This window comes from Amphiura filiformis, chromosome 9 (genome assembly GCF_039555335.1).
Source record: "Amphiura filiformis chromosome 9, Afil_fr2py, whole genome shotgun sequence".
NCBI lineage: Eukaryota > Metazoa > Echinodermata > Ophiuroidea > Amphilepidida > Amphiuridae > Amphiura > Amphiura filiformis.
This window is the reverse complement of record NC_092636.1, coordinates 67,811,289-67,825,910: the sequence shown is the minus strand read 5'-3', so window position 1 is coordinate 67,825,910 and position 14,622 is coordinate 67,811,289.

Below are 14,622 nucleotides of genomic sequence, written 5' to 3'. Positions count from 1 at the left end.
TTTTGCTACTTTTACTGGAGAAGTTGCCCGGGTTATTATCACCTGTAGAAAGAATTTCCCAAAGATTCATGGCGAGTTTCCTGTAATAAAATGAAAAGGAATTTTAAAGTTCGGTACACCCTATTCTATTGTTTGTATTTCTTCCACCTTACAAAGTATAGATACCATCTGTTGAAAGATTCTCATCAATCACATCGTCCAGGTGAAATACCCAAGCAAAATTTTCTTAATTATGAATATGTTGCAACTTGTGGAAGCCTGCACCATCTGTCGGTCCAATTTTATTTTCTTATCACACTTTGAATCGCAACTGTCCTCACTATATTAGATAATGACATGAATTGTTTCAATACTTGGCAGGATTGATCTTACCTTTTGCAACTTGTCTGTATTTCCATGACATCTTAGCAGGTGGAACATGGGTCCAATCTGCTCACGGGGTAAGTAAGGGAGTGCCTCTTGCAGCAGTTGATACACATCTCTTACTTCTTGCAGTAGGCAACTTGTAGTCCAGGATCTTGTGTCACATCGTCATTTGCCATATTCATTTGAGAATTTGGCTCCTCCTGTGTCATGCCAAGGGCTAGCTTACTACTTGATGCCCAAAAGTATAGGGTCGCTCCAAATAGCATGGGTCCATGGAACGTATAATTTTTACAAAACTTCAAGAAATTCAGAAACACATAAGCAAAATACCTGGGGAGGGAATTTTGTTTGACTTATTTTTATACGACACTGTTTCCCTGGAAAATCTGCGGCCGGACAAATAACCGTAAATGTAATTCAGGTTTTTTTGTGTGTTTTTTTTAAATGGCAGTTAATTAACAGGGAATCCGTAGAATTGTAATCCTTAAAAGGATTTTAGCCTGTAGGTTAAGAAAGAAAGGAGGCAAATGGCTGTGAATTTACAGAATTTGTGAATTTCCAGTATTTTTCCCTGCAATTTTCCTTTTCGGGCTTTGTACAATGTTTTTTGTTTTGTTTTGATTTTAAACATATCTGGTGGGCTTCCTTTTACCGCGTGAGGCTCTCGGCAGATCCTGGACTTTAAATGCCTTGGTAGCTACAGGACACCCTTTCACATAGCCTTTCCATCTGTAACAGAAAATCAGTAGAAAAGGAACAATTTAGAGGTTGTCGCAAATCTCCCACCACTGTCCCGGCGCGATTATTTTTTTCGTACATCATATTTGTAAATTTTGATATTTTTTTCCGTTTTTCATAATTAAACACGGAATAAACGAAAACTCACTGAAAAAATAATATTTTCTGAAAAATCAACTGATTTTACACAAATATGGTGTACGGAAAAAATAATCGCGTCCCGGGCACTATATCCCCTTTCTTGGTAGAGCATGCAATCATAGCCCAGTACAGTATATTAGGGAAATCCATCCCTCCAAATATGGCATGTATCCTTCTGCATTTTGGTAATCTTTGTGCATATGCTTAGTGTTTCGTTTTGTAGTTTATCTCCAGAAAGGAGCTCTGTAGAAAAAAAATGGAAGTACAACAATTTAAAGCCATGTGTGATTTGCTGCAAATCATTTGCATAAAGAATAGATTCCTATTTAAATGTTAGTTTTTGCTGTTCACATCATCATCAGTCAAATATGGAATAGACCAATCATGATGAACATCTCACCAGGGCAGTGTTTATAAATATTATCATTATATATCATAACTGTGTCTGTATATTACTCCCGGGGGGGTCACTCCAATTGTGGCCTGTACACCATCCGCGATAATCAACTTTTGAAAAGCACCCTAAACAAGGATTTAACCCTTGGCTAAAACGATACCCTAAACAAGGATTTTATTCCTTGCATCAAATTTTCGCGTGTTAGCAATTGCAATTTTGCTACCCTTTTTTCAAATTTTTCATGTTTTTGACACCCTAAACACGACACGCAGGTATCGTGGCTCACCACCTAAAAGCTACCCTTTTACGCTGTTTTCATTATCGCGGATGGTGTACAGGCCACAATGGGAGTGAACCCCCCGGGATATTACTTCCAAGTATCAATCAACAAAGGTGGTGGAGGGGGGACATCTTCTTGAGCTACTTGACCAGGAGCAATTAGATCAGGGTCCTGAGTAGGCCCTATCGGATCGTCAAGGTGCCTGGATTTTTAACCCTTGCTCTATCTCTTTTGAAGTACTAGCCACTTGCGACTTCTTAGGGTTTTTGTGTTTTTAGCAATGTCTGTATAAATCCATCGGATAGTATTGTAATAAGAAATTAAGTTTTGTTTCTGTCGTGCTTGCAGCTGGAAGTCTGAACGGCTGCCTTGCCTAATTGGTCTTTTTCTTCTAAATGTGAATCGCTTATTGACGTCGGTGGTCTGTCACTTTGGTGTGTTAATTGCATTCTGTTGTGAATCTGCAGAAAGAAAAAAAAAATCTCCATTAATTACTAATTAATCGAAGTCATCTTAGTCACGTTAGTCCAGTCCAGTCAAAGTTTAGTGCTTGCTCTTTGGGTGGTACATAACAAGATTCCGATGGGATTAGGAATTTAATAAGCAATTCTAAAACTTTATTGTATAGAAACCTATACGTTAAAAATATTCATCTGGGCATACAGATAGTTTGTACTATCTACGACATCTCAATCACAAGCAAAAATAATCAACTAAAAGTGGTCAAACTAAGCGGGTTTTTTTCTGAATGTTTCATGCGTGACATTACATTTTTTGTGTGATAATTATGATATTGATAAATAGGCCCCTGCGATACAAAAAAACCTTGGGTTGGGTGCTCATTTTGAGTCTTCATTACATTATGTTCCAATGCCATATGGAAATGACTGGTAATTGTAATGAATGCACCAGATATATGTTCCATGATGTCATTATTTGGGAGCTCGTATTATATATTGTGCAACAAGCAAACATATAGGCCTACTTCAACTTACCTGTTATTAGGAGATTGTTGCTCTTGTATCTCATTGCGTCGCCTTTCCCGCACTAGTAGTAACTCCTCCTGTCGCTTCCTCTCTCGCTCTTGGAATTCTTCATAACCCGGTATGCCTGGAAACTGGAAGTACATCCACTCTGGTCTAAAAGTAGGTCATATAGGTGAAACGTCAAAACTTCAGAACATGTATTGTGAACATAACACCCAGAACCATACACTGTAATGATATCATCAGTTTCAACTGCCACTTTAATTTTCTGATCCCATTGAATCACAAAAAATGTAATGAATGTATACGAATGTTTCTGTTTCTACAACACTACAACTGGGCTGCTTTTTGTATTCATGATGACTGGAAGATCATTCTGCTTTGAACTGTAGGTCCGTAGTATATCGCACAAATTGACCATACTCAGTTTTAATGCCTACAGTGTGGTAGCTTGTGGTCATAATGTTGAATATTAAAGCATTTAAAACATATTTTGTGAAATGAATAGTCAGTTGACAGTCTTGTCAGGATTATCATGATAATATTACATTCTGCGAGTGTGCGATGTTGCGTTAAGGGGATTATACGATGCTTATGCGCTATTTTGTTAGATTAAGTATGGCGATGTGTAAAGATCTATTGAGAGGGACGTACATGTATACTTAATCCAAAATTGCGCATAAACATCGCATAATCTAATTAACCATGTTAACACATCCTCACAATTCACTATCTTGTTGCTGATAGATATAGTCAAATCGCCACGATTTTTGTGCATCTTCATTTTGGTGTTAGATATTTGAGAGCTAGAAAATATGCTCACCCATCAATCTGCTCTCATCTTCAGTTTCAGTTGCGCATCTGTGTGGAAAACTGTTCAATATTAAGCTAATAATTGCAGAACAATGCCACTAGGATTTGATTTGTGTGTTAACTGTGCAGAGCAATGCCACTATAGAATTTGATTGTGGTTGATTCCGTATTGAAAAGCCTTTTCCCATGAATACGCACACTACAACTCTCATACTTACGGTACAGAGGACTCGTCATCTGAAACATGACAAAACATGAGCCCATTAACAGTTAACCACTATTATAGTGCACACTGTGTTGAATGATCTTTCTTTGGAATGAAGTGTAATCGCCCATTTCTTTGCAATCCGTCAACCAATTCCTGTAAAATTGATGTATATGATGCAGAATAAGATGGGCTACACGCTGATGTTTAGGTTTTTTTTAAAGTTAGGATTATGATGCCTATTTCTCGACTTAGATCCAAATTCATTCGCCAGGTAATTTTGTATGGGACACCCTGTACATGACTGAATAAGACCGATGACAAACCTTTTTTGGTGGCCTAATATAGCTTGCACTTAAAAGATAATAAGTGATACAATCAAGAGGTTATTAGGATGATATTTTATTTATGATATGGGTAAGTAATAACCAATTGTTGACATACAAAGCAATATCTCTTTTTGGAAGTAGTGGTGGCTCTGAAAAGAGCCGTTTGGTTTATTTAGCTAAAAGGGTTTAGTACGATGATGACGACGGTGATGAGGAGGACGGCGTTGGTTATTATTCTTCTTCTTGTCAGCTGTTACCTTGTTACGGCGTTCTTCTAGACGACGAAGTAGACCTTTGTGCTTGATGCCGAAAAGCTCGATGGCCTTTCCTCGTTCTTCTTCGTCGGTGATGGCTGAGAGAGCGTCTTTGGCTTCGTGAACCTGGAGATCTATTTCTGAAGTTGATGATACGGATGTATTCGGGCAAAAGGAGATTAGCAAGTTTCACACTGTACTCCTTGACTTTGTCGTGGTATAATGACAAAAAGTCTGTACCCTGGGGTGGCGTGGGTTCTGTTCGGATGCGTGTTACATTAGGGACAGAACCACTGTTGATTTCTGTCAGTCGTCTCGTGTGTCTTGATGATAGACTCAGGGCGCCTGATCAAGGAATCAATGTTTGATATGGCTTTAGATACAGTCTTATAGTTCCCGTTTGTTAAATGGAGGTTTCTCTCTTTTGATTGTTCAGACTCGTTAGATGTTTTGAGGCTCTCTGCTACCGGTGTACCAATGCTGTCGGGGGCCAAGATGATATTGACCTTAGATAGGACTACGCCGCCCGCTGTAACTTTCTTGCCGTCTTTATTACTGCCGTCTTCTGAGCCGTTTATTTTCTTGCTTGTTTCCAACTTCCGGACTTTTGCCGGTGGCTGAAATTTCTGGAACGGTGCAGGACGCTTGGACATAATGTCAGAGTAGCGATGTTGCTGGTGATGTGCTCAAAGAGCAAATTTTTTATGGGACACCCTGTACATGGCGAATAAGACCGATGACTTACCTTTTTGTTGTCCCGTTTGAGGGCTTCCCACAATTGTTTAATGTCTTCTTCCATCTGTCTATCTCGTTCTAAATAAAGTAACATTGAAAATACATATATATTAAATTTGATAATGCTTAACGGAGTATTTAGATTTTCTGTAACACTTTCCAAACACCGCTAGGTGACGCAGTGACGAGTGTATAGTTTTTTCTGATTTGTGCACCATCTTAAAGACGCTTAAAGAAATTTTAAGTTGCGTCGATCCCCTAATCCACAGGGCCTGTTTTTATTGAGACGCCCTGTATTTACTGTCTACACAATTTAATCTTATAAGACAAACACATTCGGTATTAATAATTAAAAATTATATAGTTCATTTCAAAACATTTTCATAAAATTTAGCTTATCCTTACCTTTGGCATTAGCCCTTCCTTTCATCACCGCCGTTGTTACTCCACCATCCCTGACCTCAATGTCAAAAGCTGGAAGATTAGAAGTAAACATGTATTTTATACATTTTGGATCAAAAACAAAGTTTTTGAACTATATCAATTTCAAAAAAATACCATACAATAGGCATTTGTTCGCAGCAGTCCTTATACAGTGAGCCAAAAATGTAGCTTATTCTTACCTTGGCATTAGCTCTACCTTTCATCACCGCCGTTGTTACCCCACCATCCCTGACCTCAATGTCAAAAGCTGAAAGATTAGAAGTAAACATGTATTTTATACATTTTGGATCAAAAACAAAGTTTTTGAACTATATCAATTACAAAAAATACAATAGGCATTTGTTCACGCAGTCCTTATACAGTGAGCCAAAAAATGTAGCTTATTCTTACCTTCGGCATTAGCTCTACCTTTCATCACCGCCGTTGTTACCCCACCATCCCTGACCTCAATGTCAAAAGCTGAAAGATTAGAAGTAAAAATGTATTTTATACATTTTGGATCAAAAACAAAGTTTTTGAACTATATCAATTTCAAAAAATACCATACAATAGGCATTTGTTCGCGCAGCCCTTATCCAGTCAGCCAAACAATGTAGCTCACTCCCGCCTTCCGCCTTAGCTCTATCTTTCATCACCGCCGTTGTTACCCCACCATCCCTGACCTCAATGCCCGGCGGGGTACTCAAGTTTGGTTTTGGTAGGGACGTGCCGCTGAGAATTTGAAAGTGGACCCATAAATATACCAATTTTTCAAGAAATTTGGACCCATTGATATACCAAAAGTCAAAATTTTCGGCCGAATTTAACCAAAATTGTCTTAGTTTTTACAAATTTTCCCAAAATTTTGAAAATTTTGGCTAAATTAAGGAAAAATTGGGCTGTTTTCCGAAAAAATTGAGAAAATTTTGAAAAAGGACCCATTCATATACCAAAATAGGCTTTGAAAAGGGGTCATTGATATACCAGAAGGCTGAAAATGCTACCCATGTTTGCGGCACGTCCCGTATGGTCATTTGTACTGAGTACCCCCGGGCCTCAATGTCAAAAGCTGGAAGATTAGAAGTAAACATGTATTTTATACATTTTGGATCAAAAACAAAGTTTTTGAACTATATCAATTTCAAAAAATACCATACAATAGGCATTTGTTCACGCAGTCCTTATACAGTGAGCCAAAAATGTAGCTTAATCTTACCTTCGCATTAGCTCTACCTTTCATCACCGCCGTTGTTACCCCACCATCCCTGACCTCAATGTCAAAAGCTGGAAGATTAGAAGTAAACATGTATTTTATACATTTTGGATCAAAACCAAAGTTTTTGAACTATATCAATTTCAAAAAATACCATACAATAGGCATTTGTTCACGCAGTCCTTATACAGTGAGCCAAAAAATGTAGCTTATTCTTACCTTCGGCATTAGCTCTACCTTTCATCACCGCCGTTGTTACCCCACCATCCCTGACCTCAATGTCAAAAGCTGAAAGATTAGAAGTAAAAATGTATTTTATACATTTTGGATCAAAAACAAAGTTTTTGAACTATATCAATTTCAAAAAATACCATACAATAGGCATTTGTTCGCGCAGTCCTTATACAGTGAGCCAAAAAATGTAGCTTATTCTTACCTTCGGCATTAGCTCTATCTTTCATCACCGCCGTTGTTACCCCACCATCCCTGACCTCAATGCCCGGCGGGGTACTCAAGTTTGGTTTTGGTAGGGACGTGCCGCTGAGAATTTGAAAGTGGACCCATAAATATACCAATTTTTCAAGAAATTTGGACCCATTGATATACCAAAAGTCAAAATTTTCGGCCGAATTTAACCAAAATTGTCTTAGTTTTTACAAATTTTCCCAAAATTTTGAAAATTTTAGCTAGATTAAGGAAAAATTGGGCTGTTTTCGAAAAAAATTGAGAAAATTTTGAAAAAGGACCCATTCATATACCAAAATAGGCTTTGAAAAGGGGGTCATTGATATACCAGAAGGCTGAAAATGCTACCCATGTTTATGCACGCCCCGTATGGTCATTTGTACTGAGTACCCCCGGCCTCAATGTCAAAAGCTGGAAGATTAGAAGTAAACATGTATTTTATACATTTTGGATCAAAACAAAGTTTTGAACTATATCAATTTCAAAAATACCATACAATAGGCATTTGTTCACGCAGTCCTTATACAGTGAGCCAAAAATGTAGCTTAATCTTACCTTCGCATTAGCTCTACCTTTCATCACCGCCGTTGTTACCCCACCATCCCTGACCTCAATGTCAAAAGCTGGAAGATTAGAAGTAAACATGTATTTTATACATTTTGGATCAAAAACAAAGTTTTTGAACTATATCAATTTCAAAAATACCATACAATAGGCATTTGTTCAAGCAGTCCTTATACAGTGAGCCAAAAAATTAAGGTACCAGTTATGTTCACCCTGTATATCCTAAACAAAGACAGATATGTCATAATCGGAACCAGCAGTGTAATACACATAATCATGCATAACTCGCAAACGCAAAATCGAAATCAACTGAAATTTTGGAAATAAGCTTTTTTCATGGATATCTACCGAAAAACATCATAAAAAGAGAATGCTAGGATCATGAAATACTCCTTTAATTGAATCTCCAAGCTTTTTCAAGTGACATTGGCAACTGGAATTCCAGTCGTTTTCAGATTGAAGACTTGGAAATCCGGACATTTCTTTAATTCTCGCTATTCGCAATAAGGGCGCCGCCAGCGGTTTGCGATGTATCATGGGAAAAATTGTGATGTATCATGGGAAAAGGTCGACATCCAAGTCCGCGCAATACGAATATTACCATGCTATTACATAGGAACACGTGACAATATTTTTTAGTTTGTCAATATAACGGTATTACACGCAAATCGATAGAGAAAAAAATAATTGTGCACATTTCAAATCACATTATTAAGTATTATTGAGTATCGATTCGCATGTAACACCTTTATTTTGACAAACTAAAAAATATTGTCACGTGTTCCTATGTAATAGCATGGTAATATTCGTATTGGGCGGACTTGGATGTCGACCTTTTCCCATGATACATCACGATTTTTCCCATGATACATCGCAAACCGCTGGCGGCGCCCTTATTGCGAATAGCGAGAATTGAAAAGTTATTCGTTTATAGTGGGTGTGCACTTATTTTCTGGAATAGCCCATTGTTAAGTAGCCATTTTGAAATATGAAGCCATTAAATAGATAAGAATAATAGTCTGATATATATTGGCCGTATACATGGAATTGAAAAATCGGCAAAAATAAAGTATCGCTAAACTACTTTATTCACAAAACTGCCTTTGTTTTGTAAGTTCAGTCTGGAAAATATGACGATCAAATCTTGTGAACTTTTATCTTTATACCATTTTCATTAAACATCAAACACACTCTTATTTCAGAAGTTAAGATTGCGCTGTTCAAGAAAAATAGTTTACGATTTTAAGCAATATCAAACAATTTGGTTTAACAGGTTTAAACAGAAAAGTTTAAGATCCGTTAACTTTTCACAAGTTAAAGCCTTTAAGCAAGCGGGTTACTTACGGAAAAATCATAGTTGCTTAAGGGAAGGGGTATGAACGTTTGGACAGTATTTATTTTGGGGCATTAGAGCACATCAGACATATCGACATATCTGAATACGAAGAATGTCATTCTGATATCAAATAATTTTGATTTTTTGAAATTCGCAATTCAATACACATTTTATGGCAAATCATTAAAAATTGATATTTTTGATATTTAACAGTACTTGAAGTAAACTTTATAAATCTGATGATCTATACTTAAAGTGTATGTAGGTGGGATGAAAAGCCGACGATCAATTGAAAATTTTGACCTTTCGTATTGAAGATATGGATTTTTTTCCCAAAACACCCAAAAAAATTAGGTCTTTTGGGAAAAAAATCCATATCTTCAATATGAAAGGTCAAAATGTTCAATTAACGTCGGCTTTTCCTCCCTGCTACATACACTTTAAGAATATATCATTAGATTTATATAATTTACCGAGGACTGTTATATATCAAAATTTGAAAAATATCAAATTTTTATAATTTGTCATAAAATTTGTATTATATTGTGATTTTCAAAATATGAAAATTATTTGATATCAGAAAGACATGCTTCGTATTCAGAATGCAATTCGATAGGTCTGAGATGCTCTCATGTCCCACAAAAAAATACTGTCGAAACGCAATAAATGCTCATTTTAGATCCCTTAAAGGGACATTTACAGATTTTGTGGGCATGGTCAACGGAAATATTTCGAATGTTAATATTTTGATCATATCTCATGATGTGGTGCAATCAACTTGAAATAACAAATGAAAATTGCAACAACATTTATTTTGACAAAGCAGCATGATCTGTGAAAGATTTATCATCACTAGACCTATACTCAAAACTATATACGTTTGTGTCCTTGCAAGCTTATTCTAATACAAGGATCTTGTTAAAAAGATAAACAAAAACGAACCAAAATACTCCATGCATGAAAGTGTATTTTTTGAACAGTTGACCAAGATCTGATGTCTTCAAATCTATCATGCATTATGTTTCAGTATAAAATAAAAGAATAAAAGAAAGAAAAGTCCCAATCCTATATTGACCCATTCATATATATTTAAAGAATTTATGTTTAAGACGAGCGTATTTTAAACAAAACAGTTAATCCGTTAAAACAAATATGTTCATGTACTTACTGTAAAATTCCATGCCGTCTTAGCAACTATTAAAGAAATACGTGCGAAGTACTTCCACTCTCTAGCTTGGTGTGATTGTGAAGATATTTCTTCAAACTCTCTGAAATTGCGATCGAGAGCCTGCATCCCTTGTTTTAATATAAGCATCTGGATTTGAATATCGATCAACCAGGTTCTATTGAAAAAAGCCATAGCTTGGATACTGAATTCCCTTGTACCTGCTTGTAATTCCAATATTGAAATGAATTAATATTAATCATCTACAGTCACATTCGTCAAACTGGAAGTGATTGACATTACTAGTTATCCAATCACAAGCCAGTATCAAAAATTGACACACATAGTATGGCATCATGCATTAGCCGGCTAATAACACCAATACATTTATTTGGAAATCCATACATTGTAAAGTCCAATATCTGTTATTGCCGAAATCATTAATTTTGGTGATTTTGAGATTATACACCCCGCACCTGATCTTTTATAGCGTCATAAAAAGAGCTAGCTATAGTTAAGTCCCGACTTTCTTTCCAAGTGCACATAATTACACTACATTGAATAAATTTCTAATCCCATAACAATATATAGGCTGACAATTGAATTTAATGCCATTTTGAACTCAATAGTGCTTTAGTCTGAATAACAAGCCATTGTTCCATTTATTTACATTAACATTAACAGTCACTTAATCAATAACGTTAATTAACAATATGTTAAAGAAACATTATTTATAATTGCATAATAAGTGTTTTTTCCTGTGTCTGCATGCACTCATGAGTTCCATTTCTTTTATTTAATGAGGACAAGGCAGGTCTGCGAATGATAAAGTATTTTTCTTCAATACACAGGTTGCAAAGTTTACGTGATGTGGAGTAAGCCTTAGCTCTGCTTAGCACTTTCCATTTGATTGTATATGGTACATTTGCATCTTTTAGTGTCCAGATATATTCACTTAAAGTTGTGGCATGTCTATTGCTATCATTCCTGAAACTTGACATACCGTATGTCCATTAAAACGGGATTTAAATGTATTTTCAGTCAGTCCGACATAGGTCTCGTCCTGGTTGTTGTCTTGCCTTGTGATTGTAGCTTGGTAAATAACACAGAAAGTGTTACAAGTTTGGGGGTTGACATCAGTCTTTGGATCACATTTTCTTAATATAGAGCTGTTGTGGGAAGATATTACTTGCTTGATGTTTGGCATACAACTGTAGCTAAGCTTAACAGTGCTTCTATTGATTAATTTGTGCAGAAAGTATAAACAAGCGACTTTCTAAAATATCCTCCTCTGAAACCACCTTCAAGAATGCCACACCTGTGTACCAAGAAGCACTCAACAAAAGTGGATATGCCCATGAACTCAAATTCAAGTCAAACAAAAGGAATAATGATAACAACTCTCGTAAACGTGCCCGCCGCATCACCTGGTTTAACCCCCATATAGTGAGAATGTGTACACAAACATCGGGAAAAGATTTTTCCACCTTTTGGACAAATGCTTCCCCCCTGGTCACCAACTGCACAAATTAATGTTATCAATTATGTCTGCAAATGATTTTGAAATATAATTTGTCATGTTTCTTGAAAACATTATTTGCTTGAAACAAGGTAATACGTCTTACAAAATATCTATAAAACATGTTAATATAAATATAGTGTATGTTGGATTTGTTATAAAAATTTATCCAGATTTTCAATTAATCAATTGGACACAGAATAGTTCCGATTGAACATATAATTTCATGCAAAAATAAATGGAGGGCACAAGTTATGAAACAATCAGGGGAAACCTATATTAAAAACACAAAATCCATGTCATGGATCTGGCAATCTAAATTAAGATTGATAAATTTTGATATAATAGTGATATAATACTGATGATTTAATTGTAATGTATTTGAGTAAGAATTTAATGAGGCAATTCATTGGTTGCTTGTAAATTGAGGGTTTCTTTTAGTGTTTAAGGGGTGGGGTATGAACGTTTGGACAGTATTTACCGTGGGACATTAGAGCACATCAGACATATCGAATTGTATTCTGAATACGAAGAATGTCCTTCTGATATCAAATAATTTTGATTTTTGAAATTCACAATGTAATACACATTTTATGGCAAATGATTAAAAGTGATATTTTTGATATTTAACAGTACTCGGAAGTAAACTTTATAAATCTGATGATTTATACTTAAGGTGTATGTAGGTGTAAATCATCAGATTTATAAAGTTTACTTCGAGTACTGTAAAATATCAAAAATGTCATTTTTAATCATTTGCCATAAAATGTGTATTACATTGTGAATTTCAAAAATCAAAATTATTTGATATCAGAAGGACATTCTTCGTATTCAGAATACAATTCGATATGTCTGATGTGCTCTCATGTCCCACAAAAAAATATTGTCGAAACACTCAAAACGATCATTCCAGATCCTTAATACTCTCTTTTGAGTATTTAAAAAACACCAGTTTTAACTATATTATTTACTCAATAATTCTAAGCATTCTGATCTTGATTGGTGTAACTATGATAACTGTTTTGACTCATATTGTTATCAGCAGGTGGGTAGGCACTGCTATGTTCAGATGTAACTTGCAAATTTCAAATATTTGCTGGTATATATCTTTGCAACATTGAACTCATTGTATTCCCTAGACTCTCGAATTGCTGTTTGATTTGGAAATGTAAATCCGTCATTTTTTAGACACCTCAGATACACTATTGCCAAGTTTGTTAATAGATTGTTTGGTTTCGTCATTTTGCTTGGTAACATTTGAGACATGATTAGTGATAGACTGTTTCAATTCATGTTTCAAATCGCCTATAGATTTGGTGACCAATGATGGTATCTTTTTTTCCTGCTATAATAATGTCTTGTTAACCTCATCCATAATGGGTTCGTTTCTTTTTGTTAGATCCTGTTCCAGTACTTGAATTTTGTTTTGCAAATATGAAACACTTTCTTCTAAAATCTTGTTATCTGGTACTGAAATCTTGTTATCTGGTACTGAAATCTTGTTATCTGGTACTGAAATCTTGTTATCTGGTACTGAAATCTTGTTAACTGGTACATCTCCTTGTTTTTTCGATATTTCACTTTGTAAGGATGTTTTGGTTAGACCTAGTTTCTCAAGCAACCAATTAACAGCCTAATTAAATACTGTTTTCCCCAAATCATCAACACTACTTTGTTTTGAGGGTAATATTTGTTTCACAGTTAGTTCCGTTCCATTGTTTGCCGTTGTGAAACTTTTTCTCGTCTCAGATTTTGGAAAATATACACAATCGTCCCCAATACAAAAACTCAACTCCTCATCACATTCTATACCTTGAGAAGTTTCGACACGATCCGTTAAAGTGTTTTTTAAAAACTACAGGATAGAGGCAGCATTCGTATTCTTCGGATTCACTAAACTTCAATACTACTTAGTCAGTATTTCCCCACAGATGGCAAAATCAAAAATAGTTCCACCATTGCAGTATTCTTTTCGCCATAGATATGTAACCTGGGTTCTTTACCAAAAAGGCCGAAGTCACTCCCATTGTGGCCTGTACACCATCCGCGATAATCAACTTTTGAAAAGCACCCTAAACAAGGATTTAACCCTTGGCTAAAACGACACCCTAAACAGGGATTTCATTCATAGTATCAAATTTCATACCCTAAATTTCATTTCCGCGTATTTAGCAATTGCAATTTTGCTACCCTTTTTTCCAATTTTTCATGTTTTTGACACCCTAAACGCGATACGCCAGCCAGATCGTGCCTACCCACTTAAAAAACGACCCTTTTACGCGTTTTCATTATCGCGGATGGTGTACAGGCCACAATGGGAGTGACCCCCGGCAAAAAGGGTATATGTGCAGTTGGGGCATTGAATGAATTCAGTGTCTCTTCTCATCATTACCGTACGCTTGGCTTTGGTATTGACATCTAATAGCAGCATCAGGTCGTTTTCTACTTGCCTTTTTAGATTTGAGTGTAGATCTGAGAATTGCAATAAATAGTGGGTATCTTCTTCTGAAGTGCTTTTGACCAATAAAGGGTAATTCCGATTTTTGATTTTGCCATCTAATTCTACCAATTTCTTGGTTGTAAGGATATCATTTGTTTCTTTTGGTATTTGTGCCAGTAAGCCATCTCTACCTTTACATTTTAACAATTTTCTACCTGTAATTGTGCTTTGGGTAGACTCCTCGGCATTGGAC